The sequence below is a fragment of the Ranitomeya variabilis genome, chromosome 2 (genome assembly GCF_051348905.1).
Source record: "Ranitomeya variabilis isolate aRanVar5 chromosome 2, aRanVar5.hap1, whole genome shotgun sequence".
Taxonomy (NCBI): Eukaryota; Metazoa; Chordata; class Amphibia; order Anura; family Dendrobatidae; genus Ranitomeya; species Ranitomeya variabilis.
Genome location: NC_135233.1, coordinates 660,882,851 through 660,908,572, shown reverse-complemented (window position 1 = coordinate 660,908,572; position 25,722 = coordinate 660,882,851). Strand labels below are relative to the sequence as shown.

At 43.3% G+C, this 25,722-nt stretch overlaps 1 protein-coding gene across 7 annotated transcripts in view; it reads right to left on the bottom strand.

Moving 5' to 3' along the window:
• AIG1 (androgen induced 1) overlaps positions 1-25,722 on the bottom strand; it is a 494,204-nt gene that overhangs the window by 467,265 nt on the left and 1,217 nt on the right. The window lies entirely within an intron of this gene.

Below are 25,722 nucleotides of genomic sequence, written 5' to 3'. Positions count from 1 at the left end.
TGTTAATGGGCATTATAAGGGTCAGGTTTATGAGCAAAGAGATGGGTGGGACTGGGTGTTCCCATATCTCCCCCCTTGGGTGTGGTACCTGTGTGTGGAGGAGGAAAGACCTTAGTTATATTTCCTAGACACTGCCAGAGGCTGAGAGTAGAGGACAGTTAGCTAAACAGGGGAGCCTGTGCTGTATATACAGACTATTTATTTTCTGTTACCTTTGTGACCAGAAAAGGGCTATTTTCTGTTCATGTGGACCTTGCTGAAGTTTATGACAGTTAATAAACTTTCAAAATACTTTACACCAGAACCTGTCTAAGGTGTATCCAAGGAGAAGCTAAGAGCTATCTGGGGGACTGTGTCAACATAAGAACAGATTCTGGTACCAGGTCCCATAAAGTAGGAATGGTCAAGGCCTTGCTGCACCCATTAAATTGTGGGATAGGATTGTCCATTGTTTTGGGACTTGTGGGGGAAAGCAATGTCACTTGGTAACTTAGTAGCCCAGCTGATAACCAGGTCGCAATCAAACAAACCTCATTGTATGTTGAGGCTGACTGGTTTCCTTTTCTTGTGCTCGTTGGTGATGAGATTGAGGCAGCATCCCCTGAAACCAACATCCCTGAGCTGGAGGTGTCTGGGGAAACTTTGGAACTACCCAGCTCAGAGACCTAACTCTGAAAGGTGCGCTTGAAAACGTGACAGTACTTAATGGTGTTCCTCAGGAGAAACACCCAGTACCCATATTGTGCCATTAATGGGGATCTGTTATATCGAGGGACCAAGCAAAGGGGTGAAGTGATACAACAATTATTGATGACAGGACCTTACAGATGCACAGTTAATGATATGGCCCATTTTCATGTGTTGAGTGGTCACTTTGAGGTAAAGAAGACCCAGGAATGGAACTTTCAAAGATTCTACCAGCCCATGTGCTACCGAGAATACTTGAGCTATTACAGTTCCTATCCCACATGTCAGCTAACCTCCCCATAGCCCACTTCTGTAGTCCAGTGCCTTAGTACCGTTGCCCATCATTGAGGTTTCGTTCAATCACATAGCTATGGATTTAGTAGAACCACTGGTAAAATTTGCCAGGGGACTGCTAAACAGTACCTGGGGTCGGTGACATTAAGAAACTTCTCTGCGAGGTGTATAGCTCAGGATTTGGTCCATACCTTCAGTAGAATGGGTCTGCCTAAGGAGGTCTTATCGGATCAAGGGACTCCATTCATGTCAAAAGTTATGAGAGAGTTGTGCAAAGCTGTACAAATTGCATAGCTCAGAACCTCGGTGTACCATGCCCAGATGGACGGTCTGGTGGAAAGGTTCAATGTTGAGGAAATTCATAGAGAAGGAGGCAGAGACTAGGATTGTCTGCTAATGTATCTGGTATTTTCCATCAGGGAAATCCCACAAGCTACTACTGGTTTCTCACAGTTTGAATTATTGTATGGCCAATACCTCTGTGGACTCGTGGATGTAGCGAAAGAGACCTGGGAAGCAGAATATTCTATACTTTACAGGAGTGCAATGGAACATGTGGCCCAGATGCAAGGAAGGATTGCCAATGTAATTCCCATTGTGAAAGAGCACCTCCTCAAAGCCCAAGAGGCACAGTTAAGGGTGTATAATAGGTCCGCTAGGGCTAGACAGTTCAACCCTGGGGATCAGGTACTATATACTTAAATGGTATTTCTTTCTTTCTTGAATTTGAATATTTTATATATAGAGAGCCTCATTTTTAGTCTCTCTAAGAATATAGACCATTGATACAGACCATATGTTTGCACTTTATTGCACTGCAGCACATTATAGTTATTGGTGTTGGTGATGTTGGGAGAGCCGACGTTGAGTGGGGGCACCATGTCGAACTTAGGGTGCCAACCTCCGCGGTAAGGTAGGGTAAGGAAGGGAAAGTACATAACCCCTCCCCTTAGATCATTCTATTCTTATAAGATAAGATTTTTTGTTATTTAAACTCTCTTGACCCTTATATATGGGTAATTTTACCTCTGTTTAATTAAAAGGTATATTTAGGAATATTTTTTGGTCCTCTTTGGTTTACATGCTTATTTTTACTCCGTAATTCATAATTTAAGGTTGACAAGTGGCAGGGTCCCTATGAAGTAATGGAAAAAGTTGACAAGGTCAACAACAAAATCCACTAATAAGGGAAAAGGAAAACCTACAAGTTTTACCATGTCAACCTGATAAAGCCTTGGCAAAGTAGGGAACCTGTGGAAGCTCCTTGCTTGGTGGCAAAGTCTGACTTCAACGTGGAAGACGTCAATGTGGCAGAATCCTTATTGTGCTCTCAGAAACAGCAGTGCTAGGGGCTGTTCCCCCAAATAAAGACCTCTTCTCTGAGTTACCAGGCCGCACTCAGGTTCTAAAGCATGAGGTTCTCACAGAACCTCATGGTAGGGTCAGTCTGAAGCCCTAACGGATCCCAGAAGCCTGGCAAGAGGTAATCTCCAAAGGGTCGACATTGACTGTTAGGATTGCTACTTCCAATAGGTGGCACTAGAGTTCTAGTCCTCTTCCTCTCTGAAGAGACAATTTGCATATTTCCCAGAGGAGCATTGCGGCTTTAAGTCTCCTCATCTCGACATGCTTAACATGTCACTCTCCGCAAGGATAAATGATACTTATTGAAGAGGTAATCTCGAAAGAGGTGAAACGGATGCTGGACTTCTGTGTCACTTAGGAGTCCAAGAGTGGCTCGTCTAGTCCCATAGTGCTATTGTCAAAGCCAGATGGGGAATGGAGGTTTTGCAAAGACTACCAGAGGCTGATTGAGGTCTCAGCTAGACCCGTATGAAGAGGATGAACCTATTGAAAAGCTAGGGACAGCCCAATACATTACACCCATGACCTCAGGAAAGGACATTGGTAAATTCTCCTGTCCCAAGATGCCAAGGAGAAGACAGTCTTCTTGATACCAGATGTGTCCAGTTAGTCAGGATGCCATTCGGGTTGCAAGGAGCTCTGGCTACCTTTCAGAGGGCCATGGACCAGATCCTAGCACCTCGCAAGAAGTATGCTGCATCCTACCTGGATGAAATTGTGATTTTCACCAAGATTCTGGAAGCCACCTAATCAAACTCCTGGCAATACTTGACAGTCTCAGGAAGGCAAGCTTCAACATCAATCCAAAGAAATGCGCCATGGGAATGGAGGAAGCCAAATACTTGGGCTATGTGGTAGGCAGAGTAGAGATCAAGCCACAGATAAATAAGGTAGAGGCAATCCAGAGTTGGTCACAATCTTTCTCAAAAAGGCAGATTAAAGCATTCCTGGGCATAATGGGCTATTACAGTTGATTTATCCCTTTCCTTTCCATGATAGTGGCCCCTCTGACAGACCTCCTAAAAGGTACAAAATCAGCTATGGCTAAGTCATCCCTAGCAGCTGAGACAGCCTTCCAGGAACTGAAGTTGGCCCTGCGTACACAGCCAGTGTTGGTGGCACCAAATTTTTCCAAAGAGTTTGTGGTCCAAATGGATGCATCTGATGTCAGGCTGGGCGCGGTCTTGTCCCAGGAGATTAATGGGGAAGAGCACCAGGTGATGTACGTGAGTAGGAAGCTGTCCATGTGTGAGAAGAACTACTCCATAGTGGAGAATTAGTGTTTGGCCATCAAGTGGGAATTGGACACTCTTAGGTACCACTTGTTAGGCAGGAAGTTCAGGCTAGTGTCGGACCATGCCCCGCTGAGGTGGATGCAGGAGAAGAAGGGGAACAATGCCCGAGCAACCAGGTGGATCCTAAACCTCCAGGACTTTAGCTCTCAAGTGGAGCATAGGCACAGAAAACTACATGAGAATGAGGATGCCCTGTCAAGGGGGAATTGTATGTTGGAAGATGTGCCAAGCGTTGAAATTGCAAAAAAGTGCAATTCCACAATTGTTTTTTTTTTTTTTTGAATGCTCACTAAATGATAAATCTGACATTATGATTCTCCAGGCCATTACGAGTTCATACATACCAAACATGTATAAGTTTTTTTTATTTAAGTGGTGAAAAATAAATCTAAAGTTTCTAAAAAAAATTGAGCCATTTCCAAGACCCGTAACGTCTTCATTTTTCGTGATCTGGGGCTGAATGAGGGCTTATTTTTTTGCACACCAAGCTGACATTTTTATTTAAAAATACACGCCATCAGTTTGGGGTGTAAAATCCTGTGAATGGGTTGAGCAACAGAAGAGTGTGTCTAAAAACACTTGTTGATTGTGCATGAAATAGTTTAGGAGAGTGAAAAATTAATTGTTCAACTTTCAAAAATTATACAATGTGATGGGAGATTTGCTCTCTGAACAATGTGACCGGAAAATAGGAGTGGAAATTCAAGTCCTAAATGGGGCATATTGTGTTCCAAGGCAATAAATGGTTTAATGGCAGTTACAGCATTAGGGTGCCGTCACACTAGCAGTATTTGGTCAGTAATTTACATCAGTATTTGTAAGCCAAAATCAGGAGTGGAACAATTAGAGGAAAAGTATAATAGAAACATATGCACCACTTCTGCATTTATCACCCACTCCTGGTTTTGGCAGCCTTAGAATGAGTACATATTTATGATTAGCAAAATGAAAATGTTTGTACAATACTTTATGAATTCATGTAATCAAAATAAATAGTATCACTTATGGGATTTGTACATTGAACACACCTACACTTCAGATTTCCTGGGCGTGAAAAAAATGCACAATGTTCAATGCTACAATGTAACAATCAATATTCAACCAATTAATTCCTGATTTAAGTCCTGTACACACATTTGTCTGACATAATTTGCATCATTGATCATTTAACTCCTTAAGGACCGAGTCACTTCGTAGGTTAATGACCAGGCCTTAATTTTGAAATCTGACCACTGTCACTTTAAGCGGTTATACAGTAACTCTGGAATGATCCAACAGATCCCACTAATTCTCAGACTGTTTTTTCATGACATATTTTAGTTTATAAAAGTGGTAACATTTCTTCGAAAACGACTTACGTTTATTTGTGAAAAAATTGTAAATTTGGCAAAAATTTTGAAAATGTCACAATTTTCAAACTTTTAATTTTTATGCCCTTAAATCAGAGTTATGTCATACAAAATAGTTAATAAATAGCATTTCCCACATGTCTTCTTTACATCAGCACACTTTTTTAAATTAAATTTTATTTTTGTTAGGAAGTTATAAGGGTTAAAACTTTCGATTTCAGCGACTTCTCTTTTTTCCAACAAAATTTACAAAACCATTTATTGGGGGGGGGGGGCGGATCACATTTGAAGTGACTCTGAGGGGTCTACATGACAGAAAATACTCAAAAGTGACACCGTTCTAAAAACTGCACCCCTCAAGCTGTTCAACACCATATTCAAAAAGTTTATTAATCCTTCAGGTGTTTCTCAGGAACTGAAGCAATGTGGAAGGAAAAAATGAACATTAAGCATTTTTCCACAAATGTTTTACTTAGGAACCAATTTTTTATTTTCTCAAGGGTATCAGGAGAAAATGAACCATTATTTGTTGTGCAATTTCTCCTGAGTACACAGATATCCCATGTGTGGAGGAAGACCACTGTTTGGGCACAAGGCAGGGCTCCGAAGGGAAGGAGCACCGTTTGATGTTTTGAACGTAAAATTGGCTAGAATGGAGAGCGGACGCCATGCCACGTTTGGAGGGCCCCTGATGTTCCTAAACAGTGGAAGCCCCCCACAAGTGACACCATTTTAGAAAGTAGACCCATTAAGCTACTTATATAGATGTGTGGTGAGCATCTTGAATAACCAAGTGCTTTACAGAAATTTATAACATACAGCTAAGAAAATTTTTTAAAAAGTCACATTTTTCCTGCTAAATTTTTCTTTTAGCCCCAACCCAATTTTTTTACTCAAGGGTAACAGGAGAAAATGGGCCCCAAAATTTGTTGTGCAATTTCTCCTGAGTGTGCCAATACCCCATGTGTGGGTGAAAACTATTTTTGAGGCACAGTGCAAAGCTCAGAAAGGAAGAGGCGCCATATTGGAGTTCAGATTTTGAAGGAATGGTTTGAGGGTGCCATGTCACATTAGCAGCTCCCCTGAGGTGCCAGAACAGCAGAAACCCCCCATAAGTGACCCCATTTTACAAATTACACCTCTCAATGAATTCATCAAAGGATTCAGTGATCATATTGCCACCACAGGTGTGTCACAGAAATTTATACTATTGGGCGGTGAAGAAAGAATAATTACATTTCTTCCACTAAAATGTTGTGTTAGCCATAAATTTTTAATTTAATTTTTACAAGAGCTAATAGGAAAAAATGGACAACTCAGTTTGTTGTGCAATTTCTCCTGAGTGCGCCAATACCTTGCATGTAATCGGGAACTACTTTTGAGGCACGGTGCAAAGCTCAAAAGGGAAGAAGCTCCATATTATAGTGTAGATTTTACTATTATGGTTTGAGGGTGCCATGACCCACTGAAAGAGTCCCTGGGGTGCCAGAACAGCAGAATTCCTGATAAGTGACCCTATTTTACAGATTACACCGCTTGATGAATTAATCTAGGGGTGCAGTGATCATATTGACACTATACAGTAGGTGTGTCACAAAATTTTATTGGGCAGTTAAAGAAAAAATAATTATGGTACTTTTTTACCACAAAAATTATTACGGTACCTTTTTACCACAAAAATTTTGTTTTAGCCCCAGATTTTACATTTTCACACAAGAAGTGGGTAAAATTGGAACCACACTTTGTCCCACAATTTTTGACGAATGTAGAAATACCCCATATGTGGCTATACAGTACTGCTTAGCCATACGAGACTCTGGAGGGACGGAGTGCTATTTGCCTGCTGGAACACAGATTTTCCTAGAATAGTTTGCGGACTCCATCTAAATGCTAAAGAGCAGAATTCCCCCTCAAGTGAACCCATTTTAGAAATTATATCAATGCCAAACATGTGAACGCTAAAGGTGGTTTATGTACACTGGGGCTCAGAAGGGAGGGGGCATTTGAATTTGGGAGCGCAGAATTCACTGAATTTCTTTTGGGGAGCAAGGAGCCGTTTTGCTTTTCCAGAGCCTTTGTGCTACCAGTAACTTGGAAGCCCCCTATATTTCCGATAACAGATGATGAACCTGAGTGAGGGATTGCTTTATTTGTGGATTGAGTTGAAGCTTTTCCTGGGAACATTTTACATAATGCTTGGGATCACAATTATCCTGCTCTCTGCACTGAGCACTTACTTTGGGGTATCCATCTAAATCTACGTGTGACGTGATTCAGATGAAACCCCCGAGGGATACATTCACTATAATGAGGCAGCAGTATTACTCTGGACTTCGTCTAGTGTGGCGCCCCAGGGTCCTGGTCATCACAGTAGCATTGCTTTCCTCCCGGGGAGAGTGATGTTACGCTTGAAGGCAAGAAGGGATAACTGTAACCAGGTAACACAAGCATGCAACACATTCACAATCCAGGCCACCAGGGTGAGCTTTTGATCCTATTTACTAGGTGACTCCCCATATATATATGGTAGTCTGTAGGGAAAGTTAGTGAGTTCTTGCCAGGAAACAGACTGGATCAGTCTGAGGCAGAAGAGGGTTTACGGAGCTGTGTAGCCGCAGTGCAGCAGTTCCCGGAAAGAGACATTCAGAAAGCCGAATACATTGCAGTGAACGTGCAAGAGAGCAAAGCACAGGAGAGGATACCAGGGGGAGACCAGCCCCGAGCAGGCTGCCTCCTTCTGAGATGCAGAAACCAGTAGTCGGAACACTGAGGATTGTAAGGACCTCCACGACTTACATCAGAGACCGGCAGGACAGCTGAACTCCATGTTACCTGTCCGCCTTAGTACCCAGGAGGCACGGTGACACCCTTAGAGGCTGGGGGTTGCTAGAGTTCCTATAATCCGCCTCAAGTCACCAGTCATATGGGTCATGTCCTATACTATATGGGGGACAGAGAGGGCAAGAGAATGTCTGTGAGGACCTTATATGCAGCCATAGGCAGTAAGGGACTACAACACCACGGCGCTAGAGGAAGGCTTTGATTTCCACCTAGATAATGGGACTCCTAACTTGCCTCCAAGCCGGCCGGACCCTGCCTGCCCCGTGATCTGGTGCTCTGGACTGTGGCTGCTGAAGTCTTCAGTAAATAAGGTAAAGAGACTGCAAACCTGTGTCCTCGTTCTTCACTGCACCTCTCACCAACTTCCATCTACACACCGGGAGCCCTGGGGATATACTTCACCTGTGGGAAGGTATACCATCTAGCTGCCATAACATCACCCCAAAGGACCCCTTAAAGCAGCCTCGGTCCCCACTGACCGAATACCACAGGTGGCTGTTATGACCCCAATGGCAGAGGGTCTCAGAAATAATTACTAAGTCTGCAAACACTAAAAACCAGCTCATAGGGCAGTGGTAACTGAGCTGACCATATATCTAATCCTAGCACCACAAATAGCAGCAGCCGGGGAACGTGCCTACGTTGGTTCTAGACATCTCGCGCCAGCCGGAGAACTAACTAACCCTAGAAGGGAAAAGAAAGACCTTTCTTGCCTCCAGAGAAAAGACCCCAAAAGTTGGATACAAGCCCCAACAAATAATAACGGTGAGGTAAGAGGAAAAGACAAACGTAAGAATGAGCTAGGTATTTAGCAAAGAGAGGCCCACTAGCTAATAGCAGAATATAGTAAGATGACTTATATGGTCAGCAAAAACCCTATCAAAATATCCACGCTGGATATTCAAGAACCCCCGAACCGACTAACGGCCGGGGGGAGAACACCAGCCCCCTAGAGCTTCCAGCAAAGTCAGGAATCACATTTAGTACAAGCTGGAAAAATATAAGAGCAAAGCAAATAACCAAAAAACAAAGAAGCAGGACTTAGCTTAATTTAGCACGAACCGGACCAGCAGACAGGAGCAAACAGAAAGGATCTGATTACAACGATGCCAGGCACTGGACTAAGGATCCAGGAAGTTTATATAGCAACACCCCTGGACTAACGACCCAGGTGAGTGCCAAACTGAGGAAAGACAATCCCAGAGTCATATCACAAGTAACCACAAGAGGGAGCCAAAAAGTCTAATTCACAACAGTACCCCCCCTTAAGGAGGGGTCACCGAACCCTCACCAAGACCACCAGGCCGATCAGGATGAGCAGCGTGAAAGGCACGAACTAAATCGGCCGCATGCACATCAGAAGCAACCACCCAGGAATTATCCTCTTGACCATAGCCCTTCCACTTGACCAGATACTGAAGCCTCCGTCTGGAGAGATGAGAATCCAAGATCTTTTCCACCACGTACTCCAACTCGCCCTCAACCAACACCGGAGCAGGAGGCTCAACAGAAGGAACCACAGGTACAACGTACCGCCGCAACAAAGACCTATGGAACACGTTGTGAATGGCAAACGACACCGGAAGATCCAAGCGAAAGGACACAGGATTAAGGATTTCCAATATCTTGTAAGGACCGATGAAGCGAGGCTTAAATTTAGGAGAGGAGACCTTCATAGGAACAAATCGAGAAGACAGCCATACCAAATCCCCAACACGAAGTCGGGGACCCACACCGCGGCGGCGGTTGGCAAAACGCTGAGCCTTCTCCTGTGACAACTTTAAGTTGTCCACCACATGATTTCAGATCTGCTGCAACCTATCCACCACAGAATCTACCCCAGGACAGTCAGAAGGCTCCACATGTCCCGAGGAAAAACGAGGATGGAAACCAGAGTTGCAGAAAAATGGCGAAATCAAAGTAGCGGAACTAGCCCGATTATTAAGGGCAAACTCAGCCAACGGCAAGAAGGTCACCCAATCATCCTGATCTGCCGAAACAAAACACCTCAAATAAGCCTCCAGAGTCTGATTAGTTCGCTCTGTTTGTCCATTAGTCTGAGGATGAAAGGCAGACGAAAACGACAAATCAATGCCCATCCTAGCACAAAAGGATCGCCAGAACCTGGAAACAAACTGAGATCCTCTGTCAGACACAATATTCTCAGGAATGCCGTGTAAACGAACCACATTCTGAAAGAACACAGGAACCAGATCGGAAGAGGAAGGCAGCTTAGGCAAAGGCACCAAATGGACAATTTTAGAAAACCGATCACATACCACCCAGATGACAGACATGCCCTGAGACACCGGGAGATCTGAAATGAAATCCATGGAAATGTGTGTCCAAGGCCTCTTCGGGACAGGCAAGGGCAAGAGCAACCCGCTGGCACGAGAACAGCAATGCTTAGCTCGAGCACAAGTCCCACAGGACTGCACAAATGACCGCACATCCCGTGACAAGGAAGGCCACCAAAAGGACCTAGCCACCAGATCTCTGGTGCCAAAAATTCCCGGATGCCCTGCCAACACCGAGGAATGAACCTCGGAAATGACTCTGCTGGTCCACCTATCAGGAACAAACAGTCTGTCAGGTGGACAAGAGTCAGGTCTACCAGCCTGAAATCTCTGCAACACACGTCGCAAATCAGGAGAAATGGCCGACAAGATAACTCCCTCTTTAAGAATACCAACTGGTTCTGTGACTCCAGGAGAGTCAGGCACAAAGCTCCTTGAAAGAGCATCAGCCTTCACATTCTTTGAACCTGGTAAATACGAGACCACAAAGTCAAAACGGGAGAAAAACAATGACCAGCGGGCCTGTCTAGGATTCAGGCGTTTAGCAGACTCGAGATACATCAAATTTTTGTGATCAGTCAAGACCACCACACGATGCTTAGCACCCTCGAGCCAATGACGCCACTCCTCAAATGCCCACTTCATGGCCAGCAACTCCCGATTGCCAACATCATAATTCCGCTCAGCAGGCGAAAACTTCCTAGAGAAGAAAGCACATGGTCTCATTACCGAGCAACCAGGGCCTCTCTGCGACAAAACGGCCCCTGCCCCAATCTCAGAAGCATCCACTTCGACCTGAAAGGGAAGTGAGACATCAGGCTGGCACAAAACAGGCGCCGAAGTAAACCGGCGCTTCAACTCTTGGAACGCCTCCACGGCTGCAGGAGCCCAGTTAGCAACATCAGAACCTTTCTTGGTCATATCCGTCAAAGGTTTAACAACGCTAGAAAAATTAGCGATAAAACGACGGTAGAAGTTAGCAAAACCCAAGAACTTCTGAAGACTCTTAACTGACGTGGGTTGAGTCCAATCATGAATAGCTCGGACCTTGACTGGGTCCATCTCCACAGCAGAAGGGGAAAAAATAAACCCCAAAAAGGGAACCTTCTGTACTCCAAAGAGACACTTTGAGCCCTTAACAAACAAAGCATTCTCACGCAAAACCTGAAACACCATCCTGACCTGCTCCACATGTGAGTCCCAATCTTCAGAGAAAACCAGAATATCATCCAGATAAACAATCATAAATTTATCGAGATACTTCCGGAAAATATCATGCATAAAGGACTGAAACACTGAGGGAGCATTAGAGAGCCCAAAAGGCATCACCAAGTACTCAAAATGACCTTCGGGCGTATTAAATGCTGCCTTCCATTCATCTCCTTGCTTAATGCGCACAAGGTTGTACGCACCACGAAGATCTATCTTGGTGAACCACTTGGCACCTTTAATCCGGGCAAACAAGTCCGACAACAGAGGCAAAGGATACTGAAATTTAACAGTGATTTTATTAAGAAGCCGATAGTCAATACAAGGTCTCAAAGATCCGTCCTTCTTGGCCACAAAAAAGAATCCCGCACCAAGAGGGGAAGAGGATGGACGGATATGCCCCTTCTCCAGAGACTCCTTGATATACGAACGCATTGCGGCATGCTCAGGTACAGACAGATTAAATAGTCTTCCCTTAGGAAATTTACTACCTGGAATCAAATCTATGGCGCAGTCACAGTCCCTATGAGGAGGCAGAGCATTGGACCTGGACTCGCTGAATACATCCTGATAATCAGACAAATACTCAGGAACTTCCGAAGGAGTAGAGGAAGCAATAGACACCGGCGGGGAATCAGCATGAATTCCCTGACAGCCCCAACTTGACACAGACATGGCCTTCCAATCCAAGACTGGATTGTGGGTCTGTAACCATGGCAGACCCAAAACGACCAAATCATGCATTTTATGCAGAACAAGAAAACGAATCACCTCCCGATGTTCAGGAGTCATGCACATGGTTACCTGCGTCCAAAACTGCGGTTTATTTTCCGCCAATGGCGTAGCATCAATACCTCTAAGAGGAATAGGATTTACCAACGGTTCAAGAACAAAACCACAGCGCTTGGCAAATGACAGATCCATAAGACTCAGGGCAGCACCTGAATCCACAAACGCCATAACAGGGTAAGAAGACAATGAGCAAATTAAAGTCACAGACAAAATAAATTTAGGTTGCAAATTACCAATGGCGACAGGACTAACAACCCTTGTTAGGCGTTTAGAGCATGCTGATATAACATGTGTAGAATCACCACAGTAAAAACACAACCCATTCTGACGTCTATGATTTTTCCGCTCATTTCTAGTCTGAATTCTATCACATTGCATTAAATCAGGTGTTTGTTCAGACAACACCACCAGAGGATTAGCGGTTTTGCGCTCCCGCAAATGCCGGTCAATTTGAATAGCCAGCGCCATGGAATCATTCAGACTTGTAGGAATGGGGAAACCCACCATCACATTCTTAATGGCTTCAGAAAGGCCATTTCTGAAATTTGCGGCCAGAGCACACTCATTCCACTGAGTAAGCACGGACCATTTCCGAAATTTTTGGCAATACACTTCAGCTTCATCCTGGCCCTGAGAAATAGCCAGCAAGGCTTTTTCTGCCTGAACTTCAAGATTGGGTTCCTCGTAAAGCAATCCGAGCGCCAGAAAAAACGCATCAATATTTGCCAATGCCGGATCTCCTGGCGCTAGCGAGAAAGCCCAATCCTGAGGGTCGCCCCGTAAAAAAGAGATAACAATTTTAACTTGCTGAGCTGAATCTCCAGATGAACGGGGTCTCAGAGATAGAAACAATTTACAATTATTCCTGAAATTCCTAAACTTAAATCGGTCTCCAGAAAACAGTTCAGGAATAGGTATTTTAGGTTCAGACATTGGACTACTGGTAACAAAATCTTGTATGCCCTGCACACGAGCAGCAAGCTGGTCTACACTTGTAATCAAGGTCTGGACATTCATGTCTGCAGCAAGCACAAGCCACTCAGAGGTAAAGGGCAGGAAGAGAGGGAAAAAAAAAAAAAAAAACTCAGAATTTCCTTTCTTATTATCCCACTTCTGCAATGCATTAAACATTCAATGTAGGCCTGGCATACTGTTATGACCCCAATGGCAGAGGGTCTCAGAAATAATTACTAAGTCTGCAAACACTAAAAACCAGCTCATAGGGCAGTGGTAACTGAGCTGACCATATATCTAATCCTAGCACCACAAATAGCAGCAGCCGGGGAACGTGCCTACGTTGGTTCTAGACGTCTCGCGCCAGCCGGAGAACTAACTAACCCTAGAAGGGAAAAGAAAGACCTTTCTTGCCTCCAGAGAAAAGACCCCAAAAGTTGGATACAAGCCCCAACAAATAATAACGGTGAGGTAAGAGGAAAAGACAAACGTAAGAATGAGCTAGGTATTTAGCAAAGAGAGGCCCACTAGCTAATAGCAGAATATAGTAAGATGACTTATATGGTCAGCAAAAACCCTATCAAAATATCCACGCTGGATATTCAAGAACCCCCGAACCGTCTAACGGCCCGGGGGGAGAACACCAGTCCCCTAGAGCTTCCAGCAAAGTCAGGAATCACATTTAGTACAAGCTGGAAAAATATAAGAGCAAAGCAAATAACCAAAAAACAAAGAAGCAGGACTTAGCTTAATTTAGCACGAACCGGACCAGCAGACAGGAGCAAACAGAAAGGATCTGATTACAACGATGCCAGGCACTGGACTAAGGATCCAGGAAGTTTATATAGCAACACCCCTGGACTAACGACCCAGGTGAGTGCCAAACTGAGGAAAGACAATCCCAGAGTCATATCACAAGTAACCACAAGAGGGAGCCAAAAAGTCTAATTCACAACAGGTGGCGTCACAAACATAAACTTTATTCCCTTTAAAGACCTTTCCCCTTTTACATGAGCGCCCAGGGCCACGGATCAGGTCTCCACCATGACATCCCCCTGTGAACACCGGACCCAGTACCGAGTACCCCATGGCCCTGGCGGGGTGACTCACTAGCCTCTGTTGAGCATTGTCCATCCTTTCAGAGGTGCAGAAAACTATAGTGGATCGCATTTTTACAAAAGCCTAAAAAGTCGGACACTGCCGGATCATAGGTCAGACGGCATCCACAGTGCCTCCATCTGCCTCATTATAGGGAATCTTCTGCCGGAGTTCACATATTTCAGAGATTTACATGGAAACCCTGGTGTAAGCGCTCAGCGTAGAGAGCAGGATAAATGTGCGCCGAGCCTTACTGCGATCTTTGAAAGGCAGAATGAACAAATCCAAAACAGGTGAAGAATTGGTTTTATTTATTTTGTACGCCGTTCCTCGTACAGTATAAGTGATTAGACGACTTTATTCTTCGGGTTGGTGCGATTACAGTGATACCAGAGTTATATCCGTTCTTTTTATGTTTGGCTGCTGTCACACACTAAAAAATGCTTTTTTTTTTCAAGAAGTTTTCGCATCGCCATATTTTGAGAGCTATAATTTTTCTATATTTTGGCTGACAGAGTCATATTAGGCTTGCTTTTTGACGGAAAAGTTGGCGCTTTTATTGGCACCATTTTCGGGCACATGACATTTTTTGATCGCTTTCTATTGATTTTTGTGGAGGCAGAATGAACAAAAAACAGCAATTCAGGAATTGTTTTTTTATTGTTGTTTTTTTCCTGTTCCGCGTATAGTAAAATTGATAAGGCAGCTTTATTCTTTGTGTCAGTATGATTACAGTGCTACCACAGTTATACCTTTTTTATGTATTGGTGCTTTTACACAATAAAAACTTTTATGGAAACAATTATTATTTTTGAATTGCTTTATTCTGAGAGCTATACCTTTTTTATTTTTCCGCTGATGGAGCTGTATGGTGACTTGTTTTTTGCGGGACAAGATGGCGTTTTCAGTGATACTATTTTTATTTACATTCATCTTTTTGATCATGTTTTATTCCACTTTTTCAAGCGGTATGATGATAAAGCATAGTTTGCTACTTTTGTTTGTGTTTTTTTACGGTGTAAAACGGAAGGGGTTAACTAGTGTGACACTTTTTCGGGTTGTTCTGGATGCAGTGATACCAAATATGTATTTTTTTGTTTATTTTTATACATAAATATTTGTATTTATTATTGTAATATTTTATTATTATTATTATTATTGTTATGTAATTTTTTTTATATACTTTCACATTTTGTTTAACATTTTTGCTTAGTCAGTTTACGGGACTTTTTTTTACTTTGCAGGTATAATGCATTGCAATGCACCAACATTGCAGTGCATTATACCTACACTGAAAGATTCTGAGACCATGCTGTGAGTATGGTCTCAGAATTTTTTTGCAGCTTGGTGAATCGGGGCCATCCTGATGACCCAGGCCACTATGACAACGATCGGGTCCCCGCGATTACATCGCAAGAGCGTCGAACTGAAGGCAGAGGGAGCTCCGATGCCTCTGCCTCCCTCCTGAATGATGCGATCACTCTCAATCTAAGCATTTAGGGGATTAACAACCAGGGACGGTGCTGACACCACTCCTGGCTGTTAGTGCAGAAGCTTGGCCACTGGCATAGCTGAACTACTGCACTGATCAGGCAGGGAGTGCTGATATTGCAGCATCTCCTGTGTGATAATGCTGTGATCGGCCAGTCAGATTGACTGATCACAGCGATCTATGTGTGGGGACTGACAGCATGGGTCCCTGCACCTCTTACTGTGCCTCTTAGCTGTCAGTGACAGTTGTCAGCACTGAACTGTTTACACGCAGTGACACTTTAAATGCATGATGGACATAGCCCGTCCTTGTGCAGGAACTGACTGTTACAGATCTGCAACACAGGACTAAGGTAGAAGGGGGAAAACTGACCCTGCACTATGACTAAGCTGAAACCCTACGATGGAGTGGGCGACCCATTCCTTGCGAATAGACTCATCGACGATCCTAGGTTAATCTCAAGCAAAGACCTATAGATAAGGGGAAGGGGTTCCCTAAAAGAACTAAGGACTGGGTACAAAAACGGGTCACCTCCTAATAGAAAACAAAGAGAAGGCAGCAGAAACCAATAGAAAACAGAAACTAAGGCTAGCAGAACCAGAGGCACCAGCACTGAACAAATAACACACACAGAAGACAAAGCAAAGCACCAAGCTAGAGCTCAAGCAGATAAACACTGTTGTCCAGCAAGGACTTGGAGGCAGGTGCTGGTTAATAAAGAGTGATACAAATACCTGACCCAAGACAAACCCAGCTCAGAAGAAAAAGACCAGCAGCCAGAACTCCACAAGAAAATGGCGGATAGTAACAAACTAAACAGATTCTAAGGCCGGCGTCACACTCAGCGTATGTAAATACGGTCCATTTTTTACGGCCGTAATAGGCAGAAAAGTCCCCAAAATAGTGATCAGTATGTCATCCGTAGGCAGGGTGTGTCAGCATATTTTGCGCATGGCATCCTCCGTATGTAATCCGTATGGCATACGTACTGCGATATTTTCTCGCAGGCTTGCAAAACCGACATCTAATGGATTTATGTGCTCAAATGTTTGTTAAAACATATATACAGTATATATATATATATGTCATTGAGACACATATATATATATATTCTGTATTTATATTTAATTCAGCGCGAGATATGTGAAAAGCCGGTAATTCAATTGCCGGCTTTTCATTTCTCCTTCCCAAACCCGACATGATATGAGACATGGTTTACATACAGTAAACCATCTCATATCCCTTTTTTTTTTTGCATATTCCACACTACTAATGTTAGTAGTGTGTATGTGCAAAATTTGGGCACTGTAGCTTGTAAAATAAAGGGTTAAATCGCGGAAAACATTGGCGGGGGCTCCCGCGCAATTTTCTCTGCCAGAGTGGTAAAGTCAGTGACTGAGGGCAGATATTAATAGCCTAGAGAGGGTCCATGGTTATTGGCCCCCCCCTGGCTACAAACATCTGCCCCCAGCCACCCCAGAAAAGGCACATCTGGAAGATGCGCCTATTCTGGCACTTGGCCACTCTCTTCCCACTCCCGTGTAGCGGTGGGATATGGGGTAATAGAGGGTTAATGACACCTTGCAATTGTAAGGTGACATTAAGCCAGATTAATAATGGAGAGGTGTCAATTATTATCCTTCAAAAATAAAAATCTGATTTAATAAGCTGACAAACTACAAGAGCAACAAATGTACCATATAGGAATCCGGCAGCTGTCAGTCACATGACCAGTCTATTATGTGTATGTATGAGCTAATATATACTGCCAGGGGGTGGGCTTACTGTTGGCTGGGGATTTATCAGGCTGCCAATTTAGCTTACAAATACTGTGGTAAAAATACTGACCAAATAACGTGTGAACGAGGTCTAATACAGGAGGAGATGACATACAGATATATACTATATACAGGAGGAGATGACACACAGGTATATACTATTTACAGGGGAGATAACACACAGGAATATACTATATACAGGAGGAGATGACACACAGATATATACTATATACAGGAGAGATGACACACAGGTATATACTATATAGAGGAGGAGATGACATACAGGTACATACTACATACAGGAGGAGATGACATACAGGTATATACTATATACAGGAGGAGATGACACACAGGTATATACTATATACAGGAGCAGATTACCTACAGGTATATAGTATATACAGGAGGAGATGACATACAGGTATATGCTATGTATAGGAGGAGATGACATACAGGTATATACTATATACAGGAGGAGATGACACACAGATATATACTATATATAGGTGAGATGACACACAGGTATATACTATATACAGGAGATTACATACAGGTATATCTAATATATAAAGCTGAATGTGTGTATGTATGTATGTGTGTATGTCCGGGATTGGCATCTGCACCGTCGCAGCTACAGCCACAAAATTTTGCACAGTCACACGTCTGGACCCCGAGAGCGTCATAGGCTATGTTGTGAGGTGAAATTTTAACCCCGCGCGTTCCAATTCACCAAACAATTTTGCCCCTATCTACATAATGGGGAAAAAGTGAAGGGAAAAGTGTTGGAGGAAAATTGACAGCTGCCAGATGTGAACAATGGGGACTTAAAGAATGAGAGCGATGGCGCCAAAGAGTATATACCGTACAGTTGCTAAGGTGGGGCCCCGACATGGGATACTCACCACACACGGGGATATGAACACAAACACAAAATGCGCCACACACTACCACGTGCTTGAACACATATACGACCCTCAGCACACATTTCACCACACACACACCAACCTCGCCACATAAAAGTCGAAACACAAAAGTCACCACTCAAAACTCGCCACGCGCAAAACTCGCTACATGCAAAACTCGCCATATGCAAAACTAGGCTCACGCAAAACTCGCCACACGTGCAAAACTCACCTCATGGAAAACTCACCTCATGCAAAACTTGCGCACACAGAAAAATTGCCACATGTACAAAAGTTGCAACACATGCTAAAGTTGCCTCACACAAAACTTGCACATACTCAAAACGCACCACACATAAAACTCGCCACGCGCAAAACTCGCCATGCACAAATCTTGCTGCACACAACTTGCTACACTAACCTGTCACATGCAACTCGACACACAAAATGTTGCTACACGCATGTCACCACACAAAACTCATCTCACAAAAGTCGCTACATGCATGTCACCACACGCAAATCAACACAAACAAATTGACACATGAAACTCGCCCTAAAACACACACAAGTCTGGTATTATCCTTCAAAAATAAAAATCTGATTTAATAAGCTGACAAACTACAAGAGCAACAAATGTACCATATAGGAAATACGGCAGCTGTCAGTCACATGACCTGTCTATTATGTGTATGTGTGAGCTAATATATACTGCCAGGGGGGAGGGCTTCCTGTTGGCTGGGGATTTATCAGGCTGCCAATAGCAACCAATCACAGCTCAGCTTCTATTTTGCTACAGTTAATTAATCTGAGCTCTGATTGGTTAATATAGGCAACAAAGACATTCTCAGTATAACAAAGCTAATATATGTTAAGAAATGCTTCTATTAGCTTAGTTTTTGCCTTTTAATAATTACATTTCTATCTATTTGTTTTGTGGTTTTTGCATGCAGAATAAATTTTTGTTAACACATTCTATTTTGCTAACAGCAGTCATTAACCAGGGCGGAGCTGGGTAGTACAGCTAGTATATAGCTAAAAAGTGATTTTTTATAAATAATTTTAAAATTGCAGGTAAACCAACAAATAGCCACCTAATCAGACACCAAACGTACATAAAATGCAAAAGTGAACCAGTGCAATAATAAAAATGGTACGGTTTCACCACTTACAGTCTTCTGAAGAGGCCGTCCATATATTTAGAAGGGGGCATGGATACAAGGGCACCGTAGTTTCCCTGTCATGACCCGAGCATGTCTCCCGTCCTGACAAGGAAAGTACCCAAGTGTGGTCTATCACGCAGGTAATAAGCCTATATAAACCCTCCCTACGCGTTTCATCCGCCAGTGATGGAGGACTCCTCAGGGGAGATGGGTATACATGTAGATAAAAAATAGATATAAAACTAGGATCCCAAGTTAAGGTTATCCAGGAATGTTTCCAAAGGGACAATTTAGATGGTTATTTGCTCAGCAAGTGCCCTTCTTTGCTGGCAGTACTGTGCAGCATTTAAAGATGCATCTTAGTGGGAGGGCATGGCCAGCTATGGCTGAACAGATTAACTCTTATGGATGCTATGAGCTGATGGATATTTTGGTATCTGGTTAAGAGCCACACTCTTTACAACTCCTTACATACAGAGGACACGGGACCCTCATTCTCTGCATTGAGACCCCACTGATCATACAGTGGATAGATGATGAATGCTGCTCAATGAACCACTCTTATATTTTGGAAATAGGTGGAGTTCTAGAGTCACCACTATTGTAGCCATCTAACACATCTTGGGGAAAATAAATCGGTAAGCCCAGAATCATCAGTAGATAAGGGATTTTTATTTTTTATTTTCAGGTGAACAGAGTGTCAAGAGCCAGCTTGAATTTCATGAGTGAATGACTAATATCACATCATACTGGCTCACATCAAATTGGAGTTTGGGGGTCTTTCCCATATATGTGAAGGTCATCCTGGGGTGTTTTTCTCTTATAGACTATATCTACACTGAAACTTTGATCACAAGACATGAAAATTATAATGTTGCATTCAATCTTGTAGATTATGAGCCCTCGCGGGCAGGATCCTCTCTCCTTCTGTACCAGTTGTGAATTGTATTGATAAGGTTGGTTTCACACTAGCGTTCGGCAGGGCTGCGGATGAAAGCCTTCTTCCTCCGTGAAGCCCCACCTACTGCCGTGCCTCTTCCTTCATCTCCGCCTACGTCTGCATGCGTCCTGTGTACCCTATCTTTAACATTGGGTACGCAGGCCATGCGGATGTATGCCTTTGCATGTGTCGTTTTGAAGCTGAACCGACCGCAACAAAATGCAACATGTTGCGTTTGACACAGATCGGCGCGGAGTCCAAACGACGCCTGCGGAGGCATCCGCATACATCCACATGGCCTGCGTACCCAATGTTAAAGATAGGGTACGCAGGACGCATGCAGACGTAGGCGGAGCTGAAGGAAGAGGCGCAGCAGTGGGCGGGGCTTAACTGAGGAACTACGCAGTCCTCCGCAAAGCCCTCGTCCGCAAATGTGAAACCAGGCTAAGATTACTGTTCTTGTTTTTATTATGTGTACTCCTCCTCACATGTAAAGAGCCATGGAATAAATGGTGCTATAATAATAAATAATAATAATTCATTGATGATATAACAGGTCAAAATCTGCTGGAATTTTCATCAATGGGTGACATGACTTTGCCATCAAAAACTGTCATGTGCTTGTAGCTTGTCTAATATTTGGTTATTTTAGAGTCAAATATCATCTAAATTTGCGGTGTGTCACACTAGCGAGTTTTACGGACGTATGAGAGGTACAGAAAATACGGATTGCATATGGTACAATGATTCGCTATGGCCCAGCTCCTATCTGCCGTATTTTACTGATCCGTAGTATATGGTCTTGTACGGCCGTAGAAAATCGCAGCATGCTGCGTTTGTCACCGTATTGCGCAAAAAATCGTCAATGAAAGTCTATGGGGGCGAGAAAAATACGGTTTACACACGGACCATATGTGTGACTTGCGAGAAATACGCACCGGTGTTATAGAGAAAAGCCGGCAATTCAGTGTGGTGTACAGTAAAATCATAAAATCACACTGACAGAATAGAATAGAATAGGTAGAATAAATGTCTACACATAGAATAGGTATATATATATATATATATATATATATATATATATATATATGTCAGTGAGACACATATATATATATATATATATATATATATATATATATATATATATATATATATATATATATATATATATATTTATTTATATTTCATACAGCGCTAGATATCATAAAAGCCGGTAATTCAATTGCCGGCTTTTGCTCTCTCCTTCCCAAACCCGACATGATATGAGACATGGTTTACATACAGTAAACCATGTCATATCCCTTTTTTTTGCATATTCCACACTACTAATGTTAGCAGTGTGTATGTGCAAAATGTGGGCCCTCTAACTATTAAAGGGTTAAATCCCGGAAAAAATTGGCGTGGGCTCCAGCGCAATTTTCTCCGCCAGAGTGGTTGTAAAAAGACGGGGAATGAATGGAGTGCAGGGGAATGTCCTGTAGTTACCTTGAGTCGCGGTGATGCGCCCTCTGCTGGATGTCCTCATATGAACTCTAGCGTGGGAACTTTTCCATTCATTCCCCGTCTTTTTACAACCACGAGCTCAGCTGCTTTAGAAGAGCTCCTGGGTGTAAAATGCTTTAACCCCTTCAGATGGATTTACATCGTGGGACGTGACCAGAACGACGGAAGGTATGGGATATTGTTGTTTTTTTATTTTTCTTTTTTTACATAACGAGGGTCTTCAGGTGGATTAAGAGTGTAATAAAATATTAAAACACCCTGTGTCTTTATTTCATTAAAGTACTTTGTAATAATGTGTGTGTGTTTTTTTAACCATTTCGTACTATTGAATAATGGATAGGTGTCATAATTGACGCCTCTCCATTATTAATCTGGCTTAATGTCACCTTACAATAGCAAGGTGACATTAACCCTTCATTACCCCATATCCCACCGCTACACGGGAGTGGGAAGAGAGTGGCCAAGTGCCAGAATAGGCGCATCTTCCAGATGTGCCTTTTCTGGGGTGGCTGGGGGCAGATGTTTTTAGCCAGGGGGGCCAATAACCATGATACCTCCCTAGGCTATTAATATCTGTCCTCAGTCACTGGCTTTACCACTCTGGTGGAGAAAATTGCGCGGGAGCCCACGCCAATTTTTTCCGCAATTTAACCCTTTAATTTAATAGCTAGAGGGCCCAAATTTTGCACATACACACTACTAATATTAGTAGTGTGGAATATGCAAAAAAAAAGGGATATGAGATGGTTTACTGTATGTAAACCATGTCTCATATCATGTCGGGTTTGGGAAGGAGAGAGCAAAAGCCGGCAATTGAATTACCGGCTTTTATGATATCTAGTGCTGTCTGAAATATAAATATATATATATATATATATATATATATATATATATGTGTCTCACTGATATATATATATATATATATATATACATATACACTCTGTAAAGTAACACACTGGCGCTATGTATTGGCCTGAACCTTCAGCTGCAAGCACCTTGGCACGTAGTGTGCAACCCTGCCAACCAATATTAAAATTAGAATAAAATCAACAAACAGGTGCTGCGCTAGCAGGAGGAACTGTGACTAGGAATACATCTCAGTCACCTACCTCACTGTTATGAACTGATGTGTCCACTTGGGACAATGAGCTGCTGCAGACCGTCCTCTGCTATCTTGGAAGATCTGTGATTAGACAGTGCAGCCACGTAAACGATGCACTACCATCCGGGGAGCGTCCTCCCGTAGTGCTGAAAACCCCACCAGTCTCGCCGCTGTAGTGTCCGGCAGGCAGCTACGGCCGATAGCGCCGCCGTGCAGTGGCGTGGTGAGCGGGGGGCGTGGCTACTAGGTGACGTCACCAGTCCGTATGACGGACACTAACAGGGTCCAATCCCGACGCGTTTCGAGGGTGCCGACCCTCTTGAGAAAGAGGGTCGGCACCCTCGAAACGCGTCGGGATTGGCCCCTGTTAGTGTCCGTCATACGGACTGGTGACGTCACCTAGTAGCCATGCCCCCCGCTCACCACGCCACTGCACGGCGGCGCTATCGGCCGTAGCTGCCTGCCGGACACTACAGCGGCGAGACTGGTGGGGTTTTCAGCACTACGGGAGGACGCTCCCCGGATGGTAGTGCATCGTTTACGTGGCTGCACTGTCTAATCACAGATCTTCCAAGATAGCAGAGGACGGTCTGCAGCAGCTCATTGTCCCAAGTGGACACATCAGTTCATATATATACAGTATACTGTATATATGTTTAACAAACATTTGAGCACATAAATCCATTTGCTTTTGCAAGCCTGCGAGAAAATATCGCAGTACGGATGCCATACGGATTATATACGGAGGATGACATGCGCAAAATACGCTGCCACACCCTGCCTACGGATGACATATGGACCACTATTTTGGGAACATTTCTGCGTATTACGGCCGTAAAAAACGGACCGTATTTTCATACGCTGAGTGTGACGTCGGCCTTACAGTTGCCATGTATCGCTAACCTGAGCAACCATAGCACATTACAAACTAAGGCTGCCGTCACACTATCAGTATTTGGTCAGTATTTTACATGAGTATTTGTTAGCCAAAACCAGGAGTGGAACAAATAGAGGAAAAGTATAATAGAAACATATGCACCACTTCTGTATTTATCACCCACTCCTAGTTTTGGCTTACAGATACTGATGTAAAATACTGACCAAATACTGCTAGTGTGACAGCAGCCTAAAGCAGGAATATACTAGCTGAGCCATCTCCAGATTTCTCTTCAAGTATATAAGAACTTAAAGAAGCACTCCTCTTCCCATCAAAGTTTTTATCCTCTTAATATATTTCAGTCATCATATTATACAGCAATGTGTAATTGCAATTGCTCATTTTGCCTTTCTACCGAAGCTAATTCTTCTCTTTTGTCTGCTCTATGTAGAAATAGGAAGCATCTTGTCACAACAAAAATCATCCCCCTAATTTACTCCTTATTCAGCAGCTCCCATCCTCCCCCTGCCAGCAACTTTTGCAGTGATTTATGACTCATACAGGGAACATTAACCTCCTGTGGCTTAGAAGGATTCAGCTAGTCAGTTTCTAATCATGTGATGTCAGAGAACTAATGGAAGACAGAAAAATTAAAGGGGTTTTCAGGTCTAAAATAAGAAGTCTGCAGTTCCTCAGTGTGACTGCAGACTTTTGAATCCATCCAGCGCACGCACTATGGGCTGTGAGGATTCGCCGTCCCCTAACCTGGGAACGTAGGTCAGGTATGCGATATGCATACTCCTGGGCAGAATCAGTGTATTGGGAGCAGCCTCGCTCAATTCGAGCTCACGTCCACTAGATGATTTCTGCCCGGGAGTATGCATTCCCAGGTTAGAGAACGGCGAATACTCGCAGCACATAGTGCGTGCGCTGGGTGGATTCAAAAGTCTGCAGTCACACAGAGAGACTGCAGACTTCTCATTTTAGACTAGAAAACCCCTTTAGCTGTGTAGAAAGGCAAAAAGAGCAATTGTAAGTGCACAGTGCTAGATAACATGATGATTGAAATGTATTAGGAGGATACAAATTTTGTTGGGACTGCTTATTTAGCTGTGAATTACAGTAAGGACCTTTAGGGTAGACAGGAGGTTGGTCATTAGAAAGGATGGTCAGTGGCCAATGAGGTACCTGTCACATCTAGTGGTGGCACAAAAAGCTAGTGTGACCACAGTGCCAGTCCTCCCTCCCATCTAGGGCCTTTCCCCTCCTTCCACATTTATTGCACTAAATATTGACATAGACACAGTTTACAGTAAAGTTATGTTCCACGACGAGTTTTTGGTGCATTTTTGATGCTGTGTATTTTTCCTTTGTCAAAACAGCAGCGTCTTACAGTTCCAGAAAGGTGGATGGGCTTTATAGAAATCTTTAGCCCACTGGGCTTCTTATTTTACGCAGTGGAAACTGTCCTGTGATCTGTGTTTTAAACCCGCAACATGGCAGTTCCTCCTGCGGGTACACTGAATTTTCTATGCAGATTTTTCCCATAGACTTGCATTAGAAGCAGAAAATCTCCAGGTAAAAGAAAAAACGCAAATGCGTTTTTAGTGTGTTTATGCTGCGGAACTGCCAAAGCCAATTCCAAGACGTACCAAAAACAAAAACACCTTTATTTAAAACAAGAAATGGCAAAAATGAAAGCGTCAAAAACGCTACAAAAAAAGTTACGAAAAAAGAAAAGTCACCTAATTTACTTAATAGGTGCGGAAACGGTGCAGAGAATCTGC